We start from the raw sequence: 22657 nt of genomic DNA, 5'->3' as shown, positions 1-22657 counted from the left end.
TTTTTTAAAGTTTTAACGGTAAGTGTGGACCCACAGCTGAACTGATGAAAATTCAATTGCGACATGGAAAGTTGTTTATCACTGAACTATCACAGAAACACTTTATTTTATAATGGACAGCGAGTTAACTTGACATAGTCACGATATTTAGCTAGTTTTGACTATATTCTCATGACAACACATCTTTTTTGTAAGCCTTTAACAGTCCTGTTCTTCACCATGCAATCCTTTTAAAGACAGTGACGTAATTTTGTCAAAATCCTGGAGGGGGGGGGAGTTGGAGCCAATTTTCCAAAATCATGGTAAAATGACAGTAAAAACTAAAAAAAAAGCCACTTGGGACCATAAAGGTATCTTAGTATTATATCTTCATAGTATTATAAAGGTAAATATATACTAAAAAAAACTGATCTATTTATGTTGAATTATGAAGGTTTACCTTAGTTTTGACAAGATTTTGGAAGAAACTAAATTTCAGCTGGGAGGGGGGACTGAGGTCAGGGGGGGGGGGGAAACCAAGGTCTGGAAGGGACAGTTGCCCCCCTGCCCCATAGCAAATTACGCCCTGTTTAAAGATCGCAAGCTGCTGATCTGTTCAATGCGCCATATGCTTGACCTTTTGCAAAAAGTTCCTTACCCAGATAGATAATCTCTTGATCGACTGATCGACCTGTGACATATGACTGATCTTTTGCAATAAGTTTCTTACCCAGATAGATTACCACTTGATAGACTGGACATCCTTACCTTTTATGCGCTGAACATGACTGATAGAGAATTAATGGAGGTTGTCTTCTTTCAACGGTCCCATAGTTAAATTGATTCTTTAACACATCACACATAGTAATTGACGAGTTAAGTCGTGTGATTTAGCAAAGAACAAATTTTACTCTGAAGTAACCAAAACTTTAAAAACATATTTTGGAAAAACTGTCAAACCAGGAAGAATCACCATTTAAAGCTGATTCGAGAATGTTAACTATTATTTCGATTAATATTAATTGTAAAAACTTAATGAAAAAATATATTTACGCAAATTTCAAAAAAAAACCACAAGAATGGTGACAGATCAAAACTAAAAACTGCACTATCGGAATCATAGCCAAAACCCCAATTAGGAAAATTGCAGAATTCCATCTTCAGGAACAAGAAAAATCCTTTTTTTCCAATTCTAAATAGCTAGTCGATTGTTTATGCTAAAAGTCCCAGGTTATCGTAATAAAGAACATAAATAAGACGTTTTGAGCCCCTGCCTCGACAAACCACAACAGAGTGGTATTTCTACTACTGTATACTACATCAGCTGTGGCCCATAGAGGGTCAAAACGCTGAGAAAGGAAATTCTAAGAGAGCCAATCAATTTTCAATGGACTTAAACCATAAACAGAAGGTTTTGAGCCTTATAGCGGTGTTTTGTGTCATTTTCAAACCTCAATTTTCGGCAAAAGAGGGTCGAAATGCTGGGGAATACAAATTATAAGAGAGCAAATCAATATTTCAAAGTTTTAAATCCTAAACATAAGGCTTTCAGCCCCCTCACTATCTTGAAAAACAAAGAAATGGAGTTGGTTCTCACAATAATCTGTTACCAACTGCTTGAAATTAGAGACCCTTAAAGATTGAAAGCCTTGACCATGGCCAGGTGGTTTTGGAAAACATGTGACTATTGCCTTTTTTTTATTTGGATGAATTAGGCTATAAAAGAGACCTGACAAACAGATCATAATAGATAACCGCAAATAAAATTAAATATTTCGACAAAAGTGTTGGTTTTATGTTGTTACTTAAGTTCCAATTCTTGTCCACTGCCACATGACATTTGATGGTGCCATGTCTCGAGTGGAAAGGCTGGGAAGTATATTGACGTAAATACACCCATTTGATTTCTCACCTATTCGATTCTATATTTCATTTATTATGTCCTCTCTTTTCTTTGCTTCACACAAAGTATATTGAAGATACTATTGTAACGTAAGTGGTCAAAAAACCGTTTATACCCCCTCCCCCTCTTGTATAATCCCTATCCCACCTCCAGTAAGTGGAAACTGAAAAAAACAAGCTATGTAAAAAATCTAATGAATAAAATGTCATTTGTTTATTTATATATTTACAAAAAATGGAAATTTTATCAAAAGGATAATCTGTTTTTGAAGGAGGGAGGATTCTGGACCTTGTTCAAGCATTAGGATTTCTTTAGTATGAACCAGTCTATAACAAAGAATAACAATGGCATACTTAGGGGTAATTCTATCAGTCTAGATACAATTACTCATCAAAGATTCGCCTTTGGCTTTATTTTTAGTTTTCTCATTCTTATCGTATGAATTTTATCTTTATTCCTATTTTCTGTTTTGTTCACTTCTTTTACTGTCATTCAGTTCTTTAATATTTCCATACATACCATATACAACGCCATTTCATAAATAATTCGATTTTTTATCAACAACTTCTCAATAACACCGCTGATAATGTACCCTTTAAATTTTTGCGTCAAAAATACACATCTTTTATATGGGAACGTTTTAAAAAAATAGGGAAGGAAAATTGTAATTGCATGAGTTTTTCAGAGAACTTGAATTGTAAGCTCAAAATTGTCAATGTTATGACCGGTGGTAGTCTATTAAAAGCGTTATAAACTATTAGGTATATTACTTTCCACAAGTTACTTTCGGACTTTTCTGCTCCTAAGATAACACATGATTTTTGTTTGCGATGATTTTATAGTTACAGTGAAGTAAAGTGCAATTTTTTGCTGTGATTGTTCTAAAAATTTTCATTTTAATTTTAATGGTTCTATGTTATTATAAGTCTCTTTTCCTTGTCTTTTATATATTTATGTTTTGCTGAGGGCGACCCTTGGACACAAGGTCAAAATAGTCATTCAATTATAGAATTCCACTGCCTTGCGAAAAGAATTCCCTATTGTTCTTCTTGTTTATACTATTTTTTCGTAATTCTACCAACATAGGGAAGTATCACAAGTCAGTTTATTTGAGTTAGTTTTGCAAATATATGTTGCATCAACTACAAAACAATAATTTTAGCTCCTTCAAAGTCCTAACTTCGTCCTTTACTCCTATCAGTAAACTCCTAGAGAGAAAACACGACTTCAAACAACATCAGAATGTTCTACCCATCTCTACTTAACGCAATCCCAGTTAGAAATTGAGACTCTGTCCCCAGCTTTTACTGAGATACGTCCAAGTTTCTCAATTTCTTAGCATCACTACTGCTACTACTAACAGCTCAAAGCTACCAAAGTAACTAAGGACACTTTTATCCGGCCCTTAGTTGAATATGCTTGTCCGGTTTGGCACTTTGCCCTTACTCAGGATGAAATTGATAAAATAGAACGAGTTCAGAAGAGATAATTGCAAATCATTTATGGCGGTTCCACTCTACATTACCCCTTTTTACCTCAAAGAATTTAAGCTTGAATCCCTTTCTCTCCACCGAGAAAAATTATACCAAAGATAAGATTCGGCTCCTCCCTCCTCCAAGATCCCATCTCCCGATGAGTCCTTCCCCCATCTTTTGTCCCTATAAGATCTCGTCCCCCAGGGAAGTGGCTGAGAAGGTTCCGAAACTGACCCCAGTCCACTGTAACATAATGCGCTACAGTAAAAGCTTTGTGCCAAGCTTTGTGAAATATTATAATGATCTGTAGTGTTTTTATTCTTTAGTTTATTTTATCCTGACGAAGTTTTATGAGATAATTTTATTCTCAATCTCAAGTGTTTTTATCCTTTAGTTTATATGTCCTGAAAAATTTTTATCAGACAACTTTATTTTGCTATTTATGACTAAGACGCATCATATTTGGGCTTTGCCCACGAGAGCTATGTCTTGTTTTTGAATTAAATGGCTTTGAAATTTGAATTCATGCAAATGCAGCTACGCATGCCCCTGCTCCGTCCAAATCTATTAAAGCCTCCCTCTTAATACACTCCCAAGAAGTTATAGTTTCCCTTAAATCTTTTCTTACAGCCTTCTCTCACCCCATTCGGGGAATACCTGCTTTTTGCTTGTCCCTAGATAGTTGGCCGAAAAGGACGATCTTTGACAATCTGTCATCCTTCATTCGCAGAACGTGGCCACCTCAACCTTCCTCTCATTATAGCCTACGAAAGCAGGACAGAACCATATTTTTCACACAATTTACTGTTCATAATATTGTCAGTCAAACAGGTACCTAGGAGAATCCATAGACAATTCCTCCAGAAAACATCAAACAAATCCTCATCCGTTTTTCAGAGTGTCCACGTTACAAAACCATACTTGAAAACTGTCGTCACTGTAGCTTCCAATATTCTAGTATTGGTCCACAGACGTTACTTCCTATTCTTCCGTTTTTTTTTTTTCAACTGTGACAAAAAATCCTGAGCTATTCTACTTTTAATATCTTCACTGCATCGACCATTTTAACTAATAGTACTACCTAGGTAAGTGAACCTATCCACTTGATCAATCTTCTCGTTAGCATACATACCCTCTTTACCTTTGCTTATTCCCAGTCTTAGCATCTTATTGCCTTCTTAACTTTAATTCCTGTTCTAGCACCCTGAACTGTCAAGATCTCCAAAAAATCCTTCGTTTTGCAAAGATTTCATCTAGTATAGTCGAATCATCAGCATAATATAGGTCTAAGAGAGTTTTACTTTCATATCTGGTTCCACGATCTCTCATAGCCTTTGCTGTGTCCTTTAGGACAAATTCCGTGAAAATGATCCATATAAATAGGGATAGAATGCAACCCTACTTGAATCCTGTCTCAATACGAATCCAGGTACTAACCTCATTTCCTACCTTAACCACAGCAATGTTATTCTCGTAATCACTTTCATGTGTTTATTCCTAAGCATTCCTATATAGTTTCTTACTATTATGCCATCTTGTTGCATTTATCAGATCCTAGGAAATTGTATCTATGGCCCCTGCTCCATATCTCCATATATTCATACTTTATTGCCTTCTCTATTCTGCTGAATTTCCTCTCATTCTTATAAAATCACTCGGAAACATCTTGTACAACCCATTCTTTTTCCTGTCAAGCTTAAATCACTTGTGCTAATATCCCTAGATGCATTTTTAGCTCCCTCATACATCTTCAGCTACTTCACAAACTATTTTCCATGATTTTTATCCACTCTTCTAGAGTCTCTAATGAAACTCTAAAGTTTCTAATTCCATATTCATTTGATCTCTAAAAGGTCCTCTCAAATTCTAGTGTTGGAATTGATTAGTGGTAACTGCCTAGAAAGCAGTTGTTCTTGCTAAATTCGATCTTTAAATTAACTCCACACATTCCTAGATGGCAATCTTTATTTTTATTATCAATGATGACATTCCTATATGCCCTAGTGTCCAGTATTGGTCCTCCTGGTCTTTGAACTACCATAAAACAATCAACAACAATCTGGCGGTCTTACCATAATATTAGTGCTTTATTGACTTGTGCGTCATTTCATGACCTAATACTGCATTGGTTATTTTTATATAATTGTATATGCAAAATTATAGCAGTCTTTTACCAGTACTGTACGCTTCATTCATTATTTACAAGCCACCCATCATGAAAATTGGCTCAAAGCATTTTTTTTGCTCTCTCCTTTTCTTTCTCTTATTTCCTTTCCTTTGTTTTTTATCCTTTTTTGGATTTTTTTTTTGTTAAAGGGTAGCATATTATATCTATCTACCATCTTTACCAACGCTGATTTCCAACTTTCAAGAGTCACCCCCCCCCCCTTTTTTTCTAATCTGAATGTAACCACATATTCCAAAACAATTTGACTACCAGTAGCATCAGTAATTTCAGTTTTAAGTTATTCCAGGTTATGTTCAAGAGCTATACTCTATGGGTATATAGTTCATAGTTTGGTTATGTTTTTCATTAACAAAAAAACAAAACAAAAAAAAAGAAGCAAAAAAAAAAAACACAAGAAAAAAAACCTTTGGCCATTCTTAGCTAGAAACTAGTAAAGAGTGAACGATAGAGAATCAGCAGGCGAGTGACTCCAATTTAACACCAAACCTTGGAGAGGCAACTTTTCAAAAGAGACATATGTAACATTATCTTGCCAGAATATATTTGTGTTACTTATATCATGTTATAGGTTAAGATACAATTTCACATCTGCACAATTAGTTCAAATTAAATAACTTGTGATATTTTCTATTATGTGTAGAATTAAAATCTAGCACTTTAATAAAAATACAAGACCCATATCCAACTGAAAAAAACGATGTTGTCTTAGCAGCAGAAAGTTCTATGACTAGACCACATAAAACACAGGTTAACTTTACACACAAATACAAACAAGTTTTGACCACACAAAACAAAGTCGTGTTATATTAGGGCCGTTTTTTCACTTATCAATGTGCTAAGATCTTACATCTTTTGTCAGACAACGCTTAAAAGTAAAATCTTTGAACTAAGATCTTACATCTTTTGTCGTTTTTATGCATACGTCTTCCATCCTTCTGCTGTGATCAGTGGTCTGAGAACAACGATGAGTATATCATCAAAGTTCTCTCATCATTGTTCTATATGGCAGAAAGATGGCGTCTTTCACGCTTTTTGCTAACATCTGTGAGCTGTAAGATCTTAGAAAAAAGATGAGTTATCTTAGTGCTAAAAAAACGGCCCTATTATATCAGCAATCAGGGCTGGATCAACTAGGTGCGGGGCCTGATTGGATTTTTTTGCGGGGCCCCCTCTATATATTTAATTCTTGCTGACAGTGAAGTGAACGCGGCACTCTCAGCAATTATGATGTGATAACTTTTAGTATGCAATTATCATTCTCTAGAAAACTCAAGCCATCTTGGTTTACTTAAGTGCTAGTTTTTAGAATTCTACAGATAGGCTATTGAAAAATGATACAGGTCAGTTTACTTGAACTAGTTTTGCAGATACACCATGCATAATTGGCAAATCTTTTTTTAAGTTTCTTCTTTGCTCTTTAGTTCTGTAAATAAAATTTTTGATTTTTAATTTTTTTTTCAATATTTTTTTTTAAATATATATAAATAAACTTTAGAAAAAGATAAGACAAAACAATCTTGAATAATGAAAAAAACTATACAATGAAACTAAAGAAGTTATGATGATTTTATTAAAGAGTGCCAATAAGATTTATTCATAATGACAAAATACACATGCACTAATAGATACTACTTAATGCCGCAAATTCATCATACATGAAATAACAACATCAACAGGGAACATGAAATACACCCCCCCACATACCTCTATGGCCAAGAAGACAGGGAGAAAGCAAAAAAAAAAACACAAAATAAATAGAAAAGAAAAAAAATAAAACACATATACATAGTAAAGATTAAAATTTCAATCAGTCACCCACCACTGACTACATGCCAAAAGCCAAACCAGAGCAAAATGCCATGTCAAATAAACAAAACAGCACACAATTTCAACTTCGACTGGATCTATCAACTGCATGGGGACATCGCAAAAAAAAAATTAAATAAATTAACAAGAGGTCAAAAATGTTACTGCTAACCTTTTAAAGACACAAAATAAATGACGCTTTCTAGCCAACTCAGGTGAAATATCCCAGGTAGACTGGCAAGAGCCTTGTTTTCAGGCCCCCCGCATCCAACTTTGAGTTGAACATGGGGTTGTGCAGATTATCGTTTTGAGTGATGTGTTCAAAACAGGCAAATTTCTTCTCAGAACCCATGTTCAACCATGCTATTCCGGCGCACTACAATTTTGAGGAACCCGTGTCCAATACAATTGGAACTCACAAGATGAAAACACTTTAAAGTTTTGCTGGGTTGAACCACAGAGAATTTGAAAATGGTATTTGTCAAATCTACTCAAAACGCCTGATGCATGAAAACACAACTAAGGAGTCAAGGGGTTGAAATCTAACTGAAAGATTGAATGGAATTCAAATACTCTCTTAATTATGAAGGTAATATGTAGATTGGTCAGATAAGAGGGGGCTTAGTCTAGAGGGATGCTGGTACACAGGCGAATTTCTTCTCAGAACCCATGTTCAGCCATGCTATTCTGGCGCATTACAATTTTGAGGAACCTATGTCCAATACAATTGGAACTCACAAGATGAAAACACTTTAAAGTTTTGCTGGGCTGAACCACAGAGAACTTGAAAATGGTATTTGTCAAATCTACTCAAAACGCCTGATGCATGAAAACACAACTAAGGAGTCAAGGGGTTGAAATCTGACTGAAAGATCGAACGGAATTCAAATACTCTCTTAATTATGAAGGTAATCTGTAGATTGGTCAGACAAGAGGGGGCTTAGTCTAGAGGAATGCTGGTACAAGGCAAACACAGGCTAATCCGGGTTACAGCGGTGGCTAGCAACCTAGTAAGAGACAATCACGTCCAATGTTAAGAAATGTAAAAACCCATAACTCCTAAAAAGAAAGACTCAGATCAAAACAAAAAGTAAACCATTAGAACCGCCTTGTCCGAAACCCCTGTATAGGAAACTTTTTGTCCAATGGATTGAACAGAAAGGGAAATATATTGGCTTGAAAATCAAGAAAAGTGGCAGCTACTACAACATTCTGCCTAAACGGCATATTTTTTTTCTTTTCTACAGATAGCTTCTCACTGGAACATTATAGAGAGTTGTTCAATGGCTCATTCAAGGAAATTAATTGGGTTAAAAATATTCTTGTAGCTAAAATAAATTATTTCTTAAAGAGAATAAAGTTTTTCCACTAAAAACTGCATTTTTGATGTCTTTTCATACTGCAGTCTTTTCAAAGATATTTGATTTTTGTAAATAAATCATAATTGTATACCAGTGGTAAGATTTGAACCCATGACTCCGAAGAGACTGGTGGCTAACACCAGCATCTTGGACCACTTGGCCATGCTGCCTCTCATAACTATATATGTGAATCTGGGTTGCAGCAGTATTAACATTAAGGAATAATCTGTACTCCATATCCGGGTTGCAGCAGTAGCTAGCAACCTAGTAAGAGTTACATTAAAAGACCATCATTGGAATTACAAACCATTGCATACATTGGAATTAGTTAGCTACTTGATTGTTTGAGGTTCGTCTCTTACTATTTCAAAGACGAAAAAGCCATAGACTTTTTCCTGTTTGTAATGATATAGCATAAATCCGGGTTGCAGCGGTAGCTAGCAACCTCGTAATCACGCCCAATGTTAAGAAATATAAAAACCCATAACTCCTAAAAAAGGAGTCAGATCAAAACAAAATGTACACCATTAGAACCGCCTTGTCCGAAAACCCCTGTATAGAAAACTTTCTGTCCCTTGGCTTGAACAGCAAAGGAAATAAATTGGCTTGAAAATCAAGAGAAGTGGCAGCTACTACGACATTCTGCCTAAACGGTATATTTTTTTTTTTCTTTTCCACAGATAGCTTGGAACTGGAACATCGTAGAGAGTTGTTCAATGGCTCATTTTAAAGAAAATTAATTGGGTTAAAAATCTTTTGTAACTAAAATAAATTATTTCTAAGAGTTATAATAAAGAACGAATATTCTATCGATTGTCTACTAATAATCATATATGACATAATAAGTGACATGCCGTAATATCTAACATCAATTAAGTACTAACCATATATGACGTAATGAGTGACGTGACTTAAAAATTGAAAAAATTGAGCCAAGGGGTTGAAATCTGACTGAAAGATTGAATGGAATTCAAATACTCTCTTAATTATGAAGGTAATATGTAGATTGGTCAGAGACAAGAGGGGGCTTAGTCTAGAGGGATGCTGGTACACCGGCAAACAAAGGCGAATTTCTTCTCAGAACCCATGTTCAACTATGCTATTCTGGCGCATTACAATTTTGAGGAACCTGTGTCCAATACAATTGGAACTCGCAAGATGAAAACACTTTAAAGTTTTGCTGGGTTGAACCACAGAGAATTTGAAAATGGTATTTGTCAAATCTACTCAAAACGCCTGATGCATGAAAACACAACTAAGGAGTCAAGGGGTTGAAATCTAACTGAAAGATTGAATGGAATTCAAATACTCTCTTAATTATGAAGGTAATATGTAGATTGGTCAGATAAGAGGGGGCTTAGTCTAGAGGGATGCTGGTACACAGGCGAACACAGGCGAATTTCTTCTCAGAACCCATGTTCAGCCATGCTATTCTGGCGCATTACAATTTTGAGGAACCTATGTCCAATACAATTGGAACTCACAAGATGAAAACACTTTAAAGTTTTGCTGGGCTGAACCACAGAGAACTTGAAAATGGTATTTGTCAAATCTACTCAAAACGCCTGATGCATGAAAACACAACTAAGGAGTCAAGGGGTTGAAATCTGACTGAAAGATCGAACGGAATTCAAATACTCTCTTAATTATGAAGGTAATCTGTAGATTGGTCAGACAAGAGGGGGCTTAGTCTAGAGGAATGCTGGTACAAGGCAAACACAGGCTAATCCGGGTTACAGCGGTGGCTAGCAACTTAGTAAGAGACGATCACGTCCAATGTTAAGAAATATAAAAACCCATAACTCCTAAAAAAAAGAGTCAGATCAAAAAAAAAGTACACCACTAGAACCGCGTTGTCCGAAATCTATGTATAGGAAACGTTCTGTCCCTTGGCTTGAACAGCAAGGGAAAAATATTGGCTTGAAAATCAAGAAAAGTGGCAGCTACTACAACATTCTGCCTAAACGGCATATTTTTTTTCTTTCTTTTCCACAGATAGCTTCTCACTGGAACATTGTAGAGAGTTGTTCAATGGCTCATTTTAAAGGAAATTAATTGGTTTAAAAATCTTTTGTAGCTAAAATAAATTATTTCTAAAAGAGAATAAATTTTTCCACTAAAAACTGCATTTTCGATCTCTTTTCATACTGCAGTCTTTTCAAAGATATTGGATTTTTGTAGATAAATCATAATCGTATACCAGCGGTAAGATCTGAACCCATGCCTCCGAAGAGACTGGTGGCTAACACCAGCACCTTCGACAACTCGGCCATGCTGCCTCTCATCACTATATATGTGAATCCGGGTTGCAGCAGTATTAACATTAAGGAATAATCTGTACTCCATATCCGGGTTGCAGCAGTAGCTAGCAACCTAGTAAGAGTTACATTAAAAGACGATCATTGGAATAACATACCACTGCATACATTGGACTTAGTTAGCTACTTGATTGCTTGAGGTTCGTCTCTTACTATTTCAAAGAAGAAAAAGCCATAGACTTTTTCCTGTTTGTAATGATATAGCATAAATCCGGGTTGCAGCGGTAGCTAGCAACCTCGTAATCACGCCCAATGTTAAGAAATATAAAAACCCATAACTCCTAAAAAAGGAGTCAGATCAAAACAAAATGTACACCATTAGAACCGCCTTGTCCGAAAACCCCTGTATAGGAAACTTTCTGTCCCTTGGCTTGAACAGCAAAGGAAATAAATTGGCTTGAAAATCAAGAGAAGTGGCAGCTACTACGACATTCTGCCTAAACGGTATATTTTTTTTTTTCTTTTCCACAGATAGCTTGGAACTGGAACATCGTAGAGAGTTGTTCAATGGCTCATTTTAAAGAAAATTAATTGGGTTAAAAATCTTTTGTAACTAAAATAAATTATTTCTAAGAGAGTTATAATAAAGAACGAATATTCTATCGATTGTCTACTAATAATCATATATGACATAATAAGTGACATGCCGTAATATCTAACATCAATTAAGTACTAACCATATATGACGTAATGAGTGACGTGACTTAAAAATTGAAAAAATTGAGCCAAGGGGTTGGAATCTGACTGAAAGATTGAATGGAATTCAAATACTCTCTTAATTATGAAGGTAATATGTAGATTTGTCAGAGACAAGAGGGGGCTTAGTCTAGAGGGATGCTGGTACACAGGCAAACAAAGGCGAATTTCTTCTCAGAACCCATGTTCAACTATGCTATTCTGGCGCATTACAATTTTGAGGAACCTGTGTCCAATACAATTGGAACTCGCAAGATGAAAACACTTTAAAGTTTTGCTGGGTTGAACCACAGAGAATTTGAAAATGGTATTTGTCAAATCTACTCAAAATATGCTTAAAGCCTGATGCTTGAAAACACAACTAAGGAGTCAAGGGGTTGAAATCTGACTGAAAGATTGAATGGAATTCAAATACTCTCTTAATTATGAAGGTAATTTGTAGATTGGTCAGAGACAAGAGGGGGCTTAGTCTCAAGAGATGCTGGTAGGGTGAGTTAAAGGTTAGGGAAGGCTAGGTGAGGATGGGGTTGGGTGTGTGGGTAGGCTAGGTTTAGTAAGGTTAGGTTTATTTTGGCTAGGATAGGTTAGATAAGGGTTCTTAGGTTAGGCTGGGTTAGGCTAAATTAGGACATGATTGGGTGGGTGGCTGTGTTGGGATGGCGTTAGGTTAGGATGGGGTTCTGGTGTCAAGTTTAGTTTGGGGTTGGGCGGGTGGTAGGTTAGGGTGGATTTTTAGGTTAGGTAAAATTTTTAGGTTAGACTTTGCCAAGGATCTAGGTTTAATTTTGTTAGGAGCAGTTGCTTTAACTGGTGGTAGTTTTTAGGTTAGGCTGGGTAAGGAAAGGTTAGACTAGGTGAAGTTAGGACAAGGTTGGGATGGTGGTTAGGTTAGGATAGGGTTTTGACGGTTTTTCTTCTCAGAACCCATGTTCAACCATGCTATTCTGGCGCATTACAATTTTGAGGAACCTGTGTCCAATACAATTGGAACTCACAAGATGAAAACACTTTAAAGTTTTGCTGTGTTGAACCACAGAGAATTTGAAAATGGTATTTGTCAAATCTACTCAAAATATGCTTAAAGCCTGATGCTTGAAAACACAACTAAGGAGTCAAGGAGTTGACATCTGACTGAAAGATTGAATGGAATTCAAATACTCTCTTAATTATGAAGGTAATCTGTAGATTGGTCAGAGACAAGAGGGGGCTTAGTCTAGAGGGATGCTGGTACACAGAGAACACAGGCGAATTTCTTCTCCAAACCCATGTTCAACCATGCTATTCTGGCGCATTACAATTTTGAGGAACCTGTGTCCAATACAATTGGAATTCACAAGATGAAAACACTTTAAAGCTTTGCTGGGTTGAACCACAGAGAATTTGTAAATGGTATTTGTATAATCTACTCAAAACACGCTTAAAGCCTGATGCATGAAAACACAACTAAGGAGTCAAGGAGTTGAAATCTGACTGAAAGATCGAATGGAATTCAAATATTCTCTTAATTATGAAGGTAATCTGTAGATTGGTTAGACAAGAGGGGGCTTAGTCTAGAGGGATGCTGGTACACAGGCGAACACAGGCTAATGTCTTCTCAGAGCAGATGTCCAACCATGCTATTCTGGTGCATTACAATTTTGAGGAACCTGTGTCCAATACAATGGGAACTCGCAAGATGAAAAAACTTTAAAGTTTTGCTGGGTTGAACCACAGAGAATTTGAAAATGGTATTTGTCAAATCTACTCAAAATATGCTTAAAGCCTGATGCTTGAAAACACAACTAAGGAGTCAAGGAGTTGAAATCTGACTGAAAGACTGAATGGAATTCAAATACTCTCTTAATTATGAAGGTAATCTGTAGATTGGTCAGAGATAAGAGGGGGCTTAGTCTAGAGGGATGCTGGTACACAGGGAACACAGGAGAATTTCTTCTCCAAACCCATATTCAACCATGCTATTCTGGTGCATTACAATTTTGAGGAACCTGTGTCCAATACAATTGGAATTCACAAGATGAAAACACTTTAAAGCTTTGCTGGGTTGAACCACAGAGAATTTGAAAATGGTATTTGTATAATCTACTCAAAACACACTTAAAGCCTGATGCATGAAAACACAACTAAGGAGTCAAGGAGTTGGAATCTGACTGAAAGATTGAATGGAATTAAAATATTCTTTTAATTATGAAGGTAATCTGTAGATTGGTTAGACAAGAGGGGGCTTAGTCTAGAGGGATGCTGGTACACAGGCAAACACAGGCTAATGTCTTCTCAGAGCCCATGTCCAACCATGCTATTCTGGCGCATTACAATTTTGAGGAACCTGTGTCTAATACAATTGGAACTCATAAGATGAAAACACTTTGCTGGGTTGAACCACAGAGAATTTGAAAATGGTATTTGTCAAATCTACTCAAAACACGCTTAAAGCCTGATGCATGAAAACACAACTAGGGAGCCAAGGGGTTGAAATCTGACTGAAAGATTGAATGGAATTCAAAAACTCTCTTAATTATGAAGTTAATATGTAGATTGGTCAGAGACAAGAGGGGGCTTAGTCTAGAGGGATGCTGGTACACAGGCAAACACAGGTGAATTTCTTCTCAGAACCCATGTTCAACTATGCTATTCTGGTGCATTACAATTTTGAGGAACCTGCGTCCAATACAATTGGAACTCACAAGATGAAAACACTTTAAAGTTTTGCTGGGTTGAACCACAGAGAATTAGAAAATGGTATTTGTCAAATCTACTCAAAAGACGCTTAAAGCCTGATGCATGAAAAAACAACTAGGGAGTCAAGGGGTTGAAATCTGACAGAAAGATTGAATAGCATTCAAATACTCTCTTAATGATGAAGGTAATAGGTAGATTGGTCAGAGACAAGAGGGGGCTTACTCTAGAGTGATGCTGGTACACCACCATGCAACTGAAGAAAACAAAACACACACATAAAACACTATAAAGTGAATTCAAATTCAGCAAAATCTTAATAATAGAACTCTTTGTATCAAGGATAAGGTTCCTTGCTCCTTCATTTACCTTAGGGAGGGCTATCAGAAGGGAAGAAAAATGCTGACATTCATAGTTTGGCAATAAGTGCTGTAAGATTGAATAAATCTGTGAAACAACATTTTTGAATCTACCTAGAAAAAATACACTTGTGCTTTCTAAGAATTATGAGATTCTTTAATGTCTTCATTTGAGTTTGACTAATTTGATGCCTGAAGGATAGATTCTCATAAAGTAAATCACTCAGGAATTGAACAAATGATCAATAGGTCTACTGAAAGTACATCTTGAAAGATGAATTTCCAAAAGTTTCGGACAAGCCTGAAAAATTGACAAGAAAAGCATGAAGCTAGACTTAATGCCATGCAAATAGTATTAAACCACAGACTTAGTCTCTCAAATAATGCACTTGACATAATAAAGATCTTAAGCTCAGTTCTGACAGCCCTGCCAAATTTATTGTCAGAAGCAATGGCAGCTAGAATGTCATCACCAGCTGATGGAGATCTACATTTCTGGGATTGGAGAGATTCAAGATGAATAAAGACAATTACAAACTGTTTGCTTAGAACTGAGCCTTGTAGGGCCCCAAACCCAACCTGAGATGGTGATTGGAAATACAATTCACAGAAAAAACCATTCCAGACCAATACAAATCAATCCAAGCACTAATATTCCCTCTTATACAGAAATCAGCTAATTCAAATAGTAGAATTTGGTGGGTGAAATGGTCAAAATCATTTTGGATGTCCCAAAAATATAGAGGCAGGAATCAGACCTGAATCAAAAGCCAAAAGTAGTAATAGAAAAGCATAGCTTTTTCAAAATTTTTGATAAACACAGAAAATAAAGACGTTACTCAATAATTAGCTTTATCACTGTGAACTCCATCTTTAGGCTTAGAAAGACAGGAGCTTACAGAAGAACCAGTTTGCTTTTCCCACATTTGCAAAACTGAAGGTAAATGCCTCTTAAACATTATATTTGCCCTGAACATCCAGAACATCCCTGAACATCCTGAACATCCAGACCATTACTTAAAAGATGAGGAGGGAAACAAAATTCAAATTTTTTTATTAACACAAAATACAGAAAAAAAAATATTCAAATAGACCCAACAGAGAGTTAAGATCAGATCAAAGGCTAAACTAATGTCAAAATAAATTTTTTGATCAACCAAAACACACAAAATAAAATAAAACAAAAAGCAGAGAAAAAAAAGAAAAGACAAAACATGACAACTTAGAGCAGCAGAGGGACAAAAGAGGCTACCCCAGCACAGCAAATTCACAGTATATTATGCAGACAAAAATTATAGAATAAGAAGCATCTATCAGCAAAGGTAAACAATATATTCTTTTAATATTTCTAAAAAGAGATCAGCTAGATTTGTCATTTCATTATTTAAGTCAATTTGCTGTGGAAGAGATTTGAAATCTCATTGAAAATCTAGCTCTTTCACTATTTACTAAAGAGAGTCTATATGTTTTAAGATGAGCTGAAGTAGGAGAGAGCAGGCAAGAGGAGATGGTAACTGGTAAGAAGAAGCAAATCATAAAAGTAATTTTCTGGAGACCAAATATCATAATGCGAAAGTGGTAGTAGGTATAACTGCAAATCTTTACGTTGACAAAAGTTTAATATATTAAGAAACAAGGGGAGTTTCGGTTTCTGAAAGATTTTGAAGTCTGGCAGGGTGACTAACTTAAGTGCCAAGAATTCTTGCAGCTTTATTTTGTATTACCTGGAGAGGTTTAAATGAGTTAGGAATGTATCATGGGCAGCCCAATAGCACTGCCTAAATAAAGAAATAAATAAACAATTGGACAATATCTTTGGCAAGATTCTAAAGCAGAGAAGACAGAGTCAAATGTTTGAAGACAGAATTTAACACTTGCCAAGTTTTCCATATATTCTTTTGGCAATTCGAAAATTACTTAAAAATAAAATAGTTGTTTAGCTTTCCAAACTAAATAATTATAAATGTTCTTACATTTTTTGAAATATGAAAGGCAAGCAGCAGCTACATTTTGCAATGACTTTTTTGACTTGAAAGATTTCCAATGAATAAAAGGTGTCAAACTGTGAAAAAAATCCATAAAAAATCTTTAAATTGTCTCATGCTGTATCTACTAACTTGGATATAAGAAGGGTTAGCTCATTTTGACCTACATCTAAATAATGTGTAAGGTAACAAACAAGCAAAATTAAACACATCAGACATCCAAAATTCTATTAGAAAATCCCTTGAATTGCTTCAACCAGCCCTTGCATTCATTTATGATTTTGATGTAAACATTAAGGTGAAAGTCCCTAAATTCACTGCAATATTAATTTTCCTATGCTATGAAAAGAGATCTTGCTCTCTGACTGGACATGTCAGCAAAATGAATTTTTGCACAAGTGATCTTTGAAAAAAGATCTAAAATTTGTCCAGTTTATTTTTTCTGATTTAATTCCCAGGAAATAGAAAAAAAAACCTTAAGTGAAACCTGGTAGCTTTTTTTGGGTAGTAAAAGTTCTGGAGCATAAAAAATGGAAAATTTGAAAAACTCAGAAGTGCTATAAATTAAAAAAAACAACTTCAAAATCAATTGGTTGGATTGAAAATTCAGTAATTGTTTGTATTAATAACTTGGTTTAGTATTTGATCAGTAGCAGTTTTAGACATTGTAAGGGGGGGGGGTACACTACCATAGGGTCAAATAATACAACCACCCCCTGTCTACCAAGGCTTAGAACTGCCAATGTATTTTATTAAAACGCTAGATTAGAGCTAAGATCAGTGGAGGGGTTCCAAGGAAATTTTCAGCTGGGTTGGAATTGCAAGGGAAAATATTTTCTGTGGGAGGGGTGATTATTACCTTAAACCTTAGATTACCTTAAATTGCAGCTAGGAGCAATCTAACAATTTCTTAATCCTTGGGGAAAATATCCATGGAAAAAATTCTCCCTGGTAAAATTGTCCACAGAAGCAGTTCTCAACTGGAAGGGGGGATTCTGTTTTGCTTGGATTAAGAATTTAGTCTAGTATTTGATCAATAGTGGCTTTAGGCCTCATAATTAGGGGGGCAAGGTATACCAGAATAATTTAAAGATATAAAATAAAATGAAGTTCATGGCATAAAAACTGGGAAGGGGCAACTGACCCCCCCCCAACCATAAAACAATGAGGGTAACTATGGTGTAAATTAAAAAAAATATCCTGGGGTATAGAGTAAGAGCAAACTCACTTTTCACAAGCAGCCTATGATGGAACTATAAAAAAAAAAAAAAAAAAAAAAAAAAAAAAAAAAAAACTAATTCAAGTGTTAATTAGTCTAAATTGGGTGGTATGCAATGTGTAGTGAGGTATGTAACATAGAAAACTACAGAATCATCCTCCTAATCAAAAGAGTATATTTCCTACCAAATATGTCTGTCATAAATACCCATCGCCTAGCTAACCTAAACAACCCAACTAGCTCAAACACGCCTATCATTTTTTCTTTTGTCAACCTCACAACAAAGAAACTAATTCTCAAGAAGTCATATATAACAAGAGGAACTGGCAGAATTTAGTCCAGAAAGAATGTATCCAAAGCAGACAAGCTGTATGAAGAGATCCAAGCTTGGCAAGAAAAAGATGAGACACATATTGTGTTACAGGATGGCAAAATTGATTAAAAATCTTGCTACCTCCTGCCTCTCCCACTCACATGGAACTTTGAGTAGGAGGCCAAAACCTGTAAATAGTTTTTCTTCTAGTGTATTATTACATTTAAATGAAACTTTTGCAGGTAGGGAGTCAGATGATATTTTATACAGTGCTAGATCTGAACAAACCATTGATACACTGAGTTCTGAAATCAGGAAGTAAGAGGAATTGCCCTATACATCAAGAAAACTTTCCTGGTAGGAAATAATAATATTGATTTTGACTATGACCCTTAACTAGAACAAATGTGGATATCAATAAACCTACACGCTGAGCCAACTCAAATGGGTAGTTTACAGAAATCTGAGTTCCCCTATTTTAGAGAGGTCCCTTTTACAGGTAGTAAAGTCAACCTACCTTCTATCCAATGGATTGATTGCTGTGGCCATTCTAGACAGGAATCAGATGTACCTTTTTTTGAATTTCTAGCTAACTATTCATTTTATCAGGCTGTCAATTGTCCAACTAGGCACTAGAATGGCCAGCCCCTGTCATTTCAAGACCTTGTAATTATAGATGACCACAAAGAGCTTTTAAACATGTCCCCACTACTGCCCTTTAGTGCAGGAGATCATGCTACCATAAAAGGCTGTAAGTAATATATTTGCTTAAAGCATTTAAGATATATAGCTTTACCCCTCCTCTTACATATAATTGGCATTCCAGCCTATGTCTTTTTCATATTTGTTTCTATGTTAATTTTATAAAGGTCAATCTGTGTTTACCTTCAAGAAATTTTTTTTTCATTTCCAGAATTGCTTTAAAACAATATTTTGCAAATAAAATTCCAGACAAGTTAGTTTTTGCTATAGCCTATTGGAAAGGGGTTATGTTAGGAAATGAAACTTTCAGGGATGGACCTACAGACTAAGTATGTCCCAGGAAGGTACTTTGAAGTACCTACCTTGACTCCTTCTTCTTTTAGAGGGCATTGACCTTTAAAAATCATTGCATTACATAAGTAAAACCTTGCAAAACAGATCTTCTGCTTAAATGAAGTTCAAGAAAAGGTACTTATATATTATCTAAACCCACCCAGGAAGTGAAGTTAATCCTAATGAATCACACCAAAATATAATGAAAATATTATACTTGATTAACAAAATCATGGAAACTACAGAAGGAAATTATGGAAAGCAGGCTGCACAAAATGCATTATGTTAAATACCTACCTAACCTAATTACTTCTAGGCTATATATTAAATGTTTAATTAAAACATACCAGAATTGTAGTTTTTCTCAATGAGACTAAGCTACTTATAACCTACTGCAGACGGACAAACTGGCTTTTCTGAGATCATGCAGATCAAAATTCTTGAGTTGGTAACCCAAGAAAAGTATTTTTACCTTCATAACTTTGTGCACTCCCAGTTTATGACATTTTGAAGATGTGCAAATACATTTTTTAAACTTTGAAAAAAGCCATTGATGTGGCTTAAAATTTGGCTAAATAGGTCTAACAGGAATTGTATTTTAAAATCTAAAACCAGAGAAAAAGACTGAAAACTCAAAATTAAGGAATAATCTTGTTTTGTCAAATTTCTAATAGGTCAAGTAGGCAAATTTCTAAGAATTAGAAATCAGAAGAGGATTAAGATAGCAGCTTGGCAATACCTTCCCATAGTATGGCTTTGGACCTGGATTCATTGCTGAAAGTTTCATTTCCCTAGCCTAACCCCTTTCCAAGATATCAAAAAAGTAGCTTTGCTAGAATTTTGCTCTTACCAGAAAGTGTCACAAAAAGACCCCTTGAAATTACAGCTTCAAATTAATGAATTTGTCATTATAGGCTACTAAGAAATGATAGCTCTCAATTTAACTTTTGGGTAAAATTCTAGAAAACAAAGGCTGATTTATTCATTATATAGAAGGGATAGAGGTATGAGTATCAAAAGATCTTTTCAGTATATAGCCTAGGCTAATTTAGGCCATGCACACATTGCTGAAAATTTTATTACCCTAATTGCACTAAATTCCCAGATAGCAAAAAGTCATAATCTAGAAATTTACCTTAGGTGAACCCAGGGTAAAATTTTACTTTAGCTACTTTTGGCTATCTTGGAAAGGGGTTAAGTTAGGAAAATGAAACTTTCAAGGATGGGTCTAGAGGCTAAAGTATATACCAGGAAGGTATTTCAAAGTACTTACCTCCACTCCTTCTCCCTCTAAAAGGCCCTGACCTTTGATGACCTTTAAAAATATATGTTATAAAAGTGAAACTTTGCAAAGTAAATCTTCTGTTTAAATAAAGCACAACAAAGTAGTTTTCAGCTTCACAACTTTCTGCAACCCCAATTTATAAGGTTTTAAATATATGTATACATTTCCTAAATTTTGAAAAAAAAATATTGATATGGCTTAGAATTCAACTCAAATAACAGAAATTGCATTTCCAGAACTAAAGCCAGAGAAAACAAAATTGATAACTGAAAATTAAGGTAAAATGTTGCTTTGTCAAAATTTTGGTAAATTTTTCATAGTTCATATTATTGACATACAAATAAAGTGAACATACTACTCAATACCTTTTTTTATGCTCTTTACAAATATAATAATTACTTCTATTGGAAATTCAAATTTAACCACCCTCACCCCCCTAATGTGCAAATACATACCCTGAATTGCAGGGGCATTGTTTGGGGGTGGCAAGGGGGGGGGGGGGTAGTTGCCCCCCTAAAAATGTGGAGAAAAAATATTATACATCCCATGCCCTTTGACTATCCAGATATTGACCCCTCTTGCCCCCCCCCCAATAAAAATGCTGGAGTATCACCCCTGCTGAATTGGAATATACCATAAACTGTAAACAGCAAAGTTTCAAATTACAAAATTCAGTACTATTTTTGTAGATGATATTCAAAAAACTTGAGATGGTAGGAAAACATTTTATATTTGAGTTGCCTAATAAATGAGGTTTAAATTGTTATAAATAAGCATTTTTGGAAGTAAAATTCTACTTTAGTTATTTTTGGCTATCTTGGAAAGGGGTTGGGTTAGGAAAATGAAACTTTCAGGGATGGATCTACATGCTAAGGTATGTCCTGGGAAGGTACTTTGAAGTACCTACCTCCACTCCTCCCCCTCTATATAATGGTAAATTACTGCACATTACTAGTTGTTTTAGCTCACATTTCATCCTATATTACTATCATAATTATAAATCACTGCTTACCTTACACAACTTCAGCTTTTAACCTTGTTCATTAAAATATATTCCAAAATCCTATTTTCATTTAACAGTCATCCCTTTAAACTTATTTATTATCTAGCTGACATTGCTTATGGAACCCGTTTGTGATGTCACAACTTTGCTAATCATAGCCCCATTAACAGTAGTATGCAGGTCCCATGGGGTAGAAGACAGCTCTGTGTTGATAAGCTATTTAAACTTTATTAATTAGGGAAAGGATTTGACAAGGGATAGACCAGTTAAAAAATCCAAATTATTTTTAGAGGACAAATTATGTTACGAGAAGATTTTTTTATTTTTATAGCCTAGGTCCATGCACTCATAAAGTTTCTGTTGAGTTTAGCCTATTGAAACACTAGCATGGACTTCCTGTAGTTACAGACTCTCCATAAAACGTTTAAAAGTGCAAAGATGCACCTTAGCCAGGGGGGATATTTGTAAAGAGCATAATATTTGTAATTGTTATATTTGTAAGTCAATAATAGCCTATGAACTGCAAAAAAACACCAAAATTTCACCTGTCATGTAAACAAATTTCAGGACCCTCTACAGGAAGAAGGAATGGAGGTAAATACTTCAAAATACCTTCCCAGGATATAGCCTACTTTAGCCTGTAGAGCCATCCCTTAGTTCCATTTTCCTAGCCTTACCCCTTTCCAAAATAGCAAAAGGTAAAATTTTACCGAAAACATATTTTTTCATTGAATGCATAAATCTGATCACCCACCTGCTCAATATACTATTTTCTTGTGCAGTATAGCCTAATTGTTTATTCCATATTTGTTTTCTGTTTCTTCTACTTCTACTATAGCAGCGTTGGCAAAACGAGAGGCGTCCTGAGGCTCATTTTATTGGGGTGGGGGAGCCACGGATTTGGGATGACGATTTTATCCCCACGCTTATAGTTAACCGCATAGGTATGCTCACCATGCTATAAGCAGAAGGTTTAAGGCTTATCTCAGTTATCTACTCTATCTAATTAACTAGCACTGTGGCAAATAGACGATAAGTTAGCTAGTGGCTAAAACAGAA

At 35.4% G+C, this 22657-nt stretch overlaps 1 protein-coding gene across 1 annotated transcript in view; it reads right to left on the bottom strand.

Annotated features, from left to right (window-relative positions):
* The window catches only part of LOC148956912 (uncharacterized), an 88726-nt gene extending 66285 nt beyond the window's left edge, over positions 1 to 22441 (bottom strand). The window contains exon 1 of the mRNA XM_089087719.1: positions 22353 to 22441. The gene's annotated coding sequence lies outside the window, so the exon portion shown is untranslated. The remainder of the gene's footprint in view (positions 1 to 22352) is intronic.
* Positions 22442 to 22657: the final 216 nt, after the last annotated feature.

The sequence above is a fragment of the Artemia sp. Qi Xiang Cuo genome, chromosome 1, assembly GCF_049724085.1.
Source record: "Artemia sp. Qi Xiang Cuo chromosome 1, ASM4972408v1, whole genome shotgun sequence".
Classification (NCBI taxonomy): Eukaryota; Metazoa; Arthropoda; class Branchiopoda; order Anostraca; family Artemiidae; genus Artemia; species Artemia sp. Qi Xiang Cuo.
Note: the sequence above shows the minus strand (reverse complement) of the source record. Positions and strands in the feature narration are given on the sequence as shown.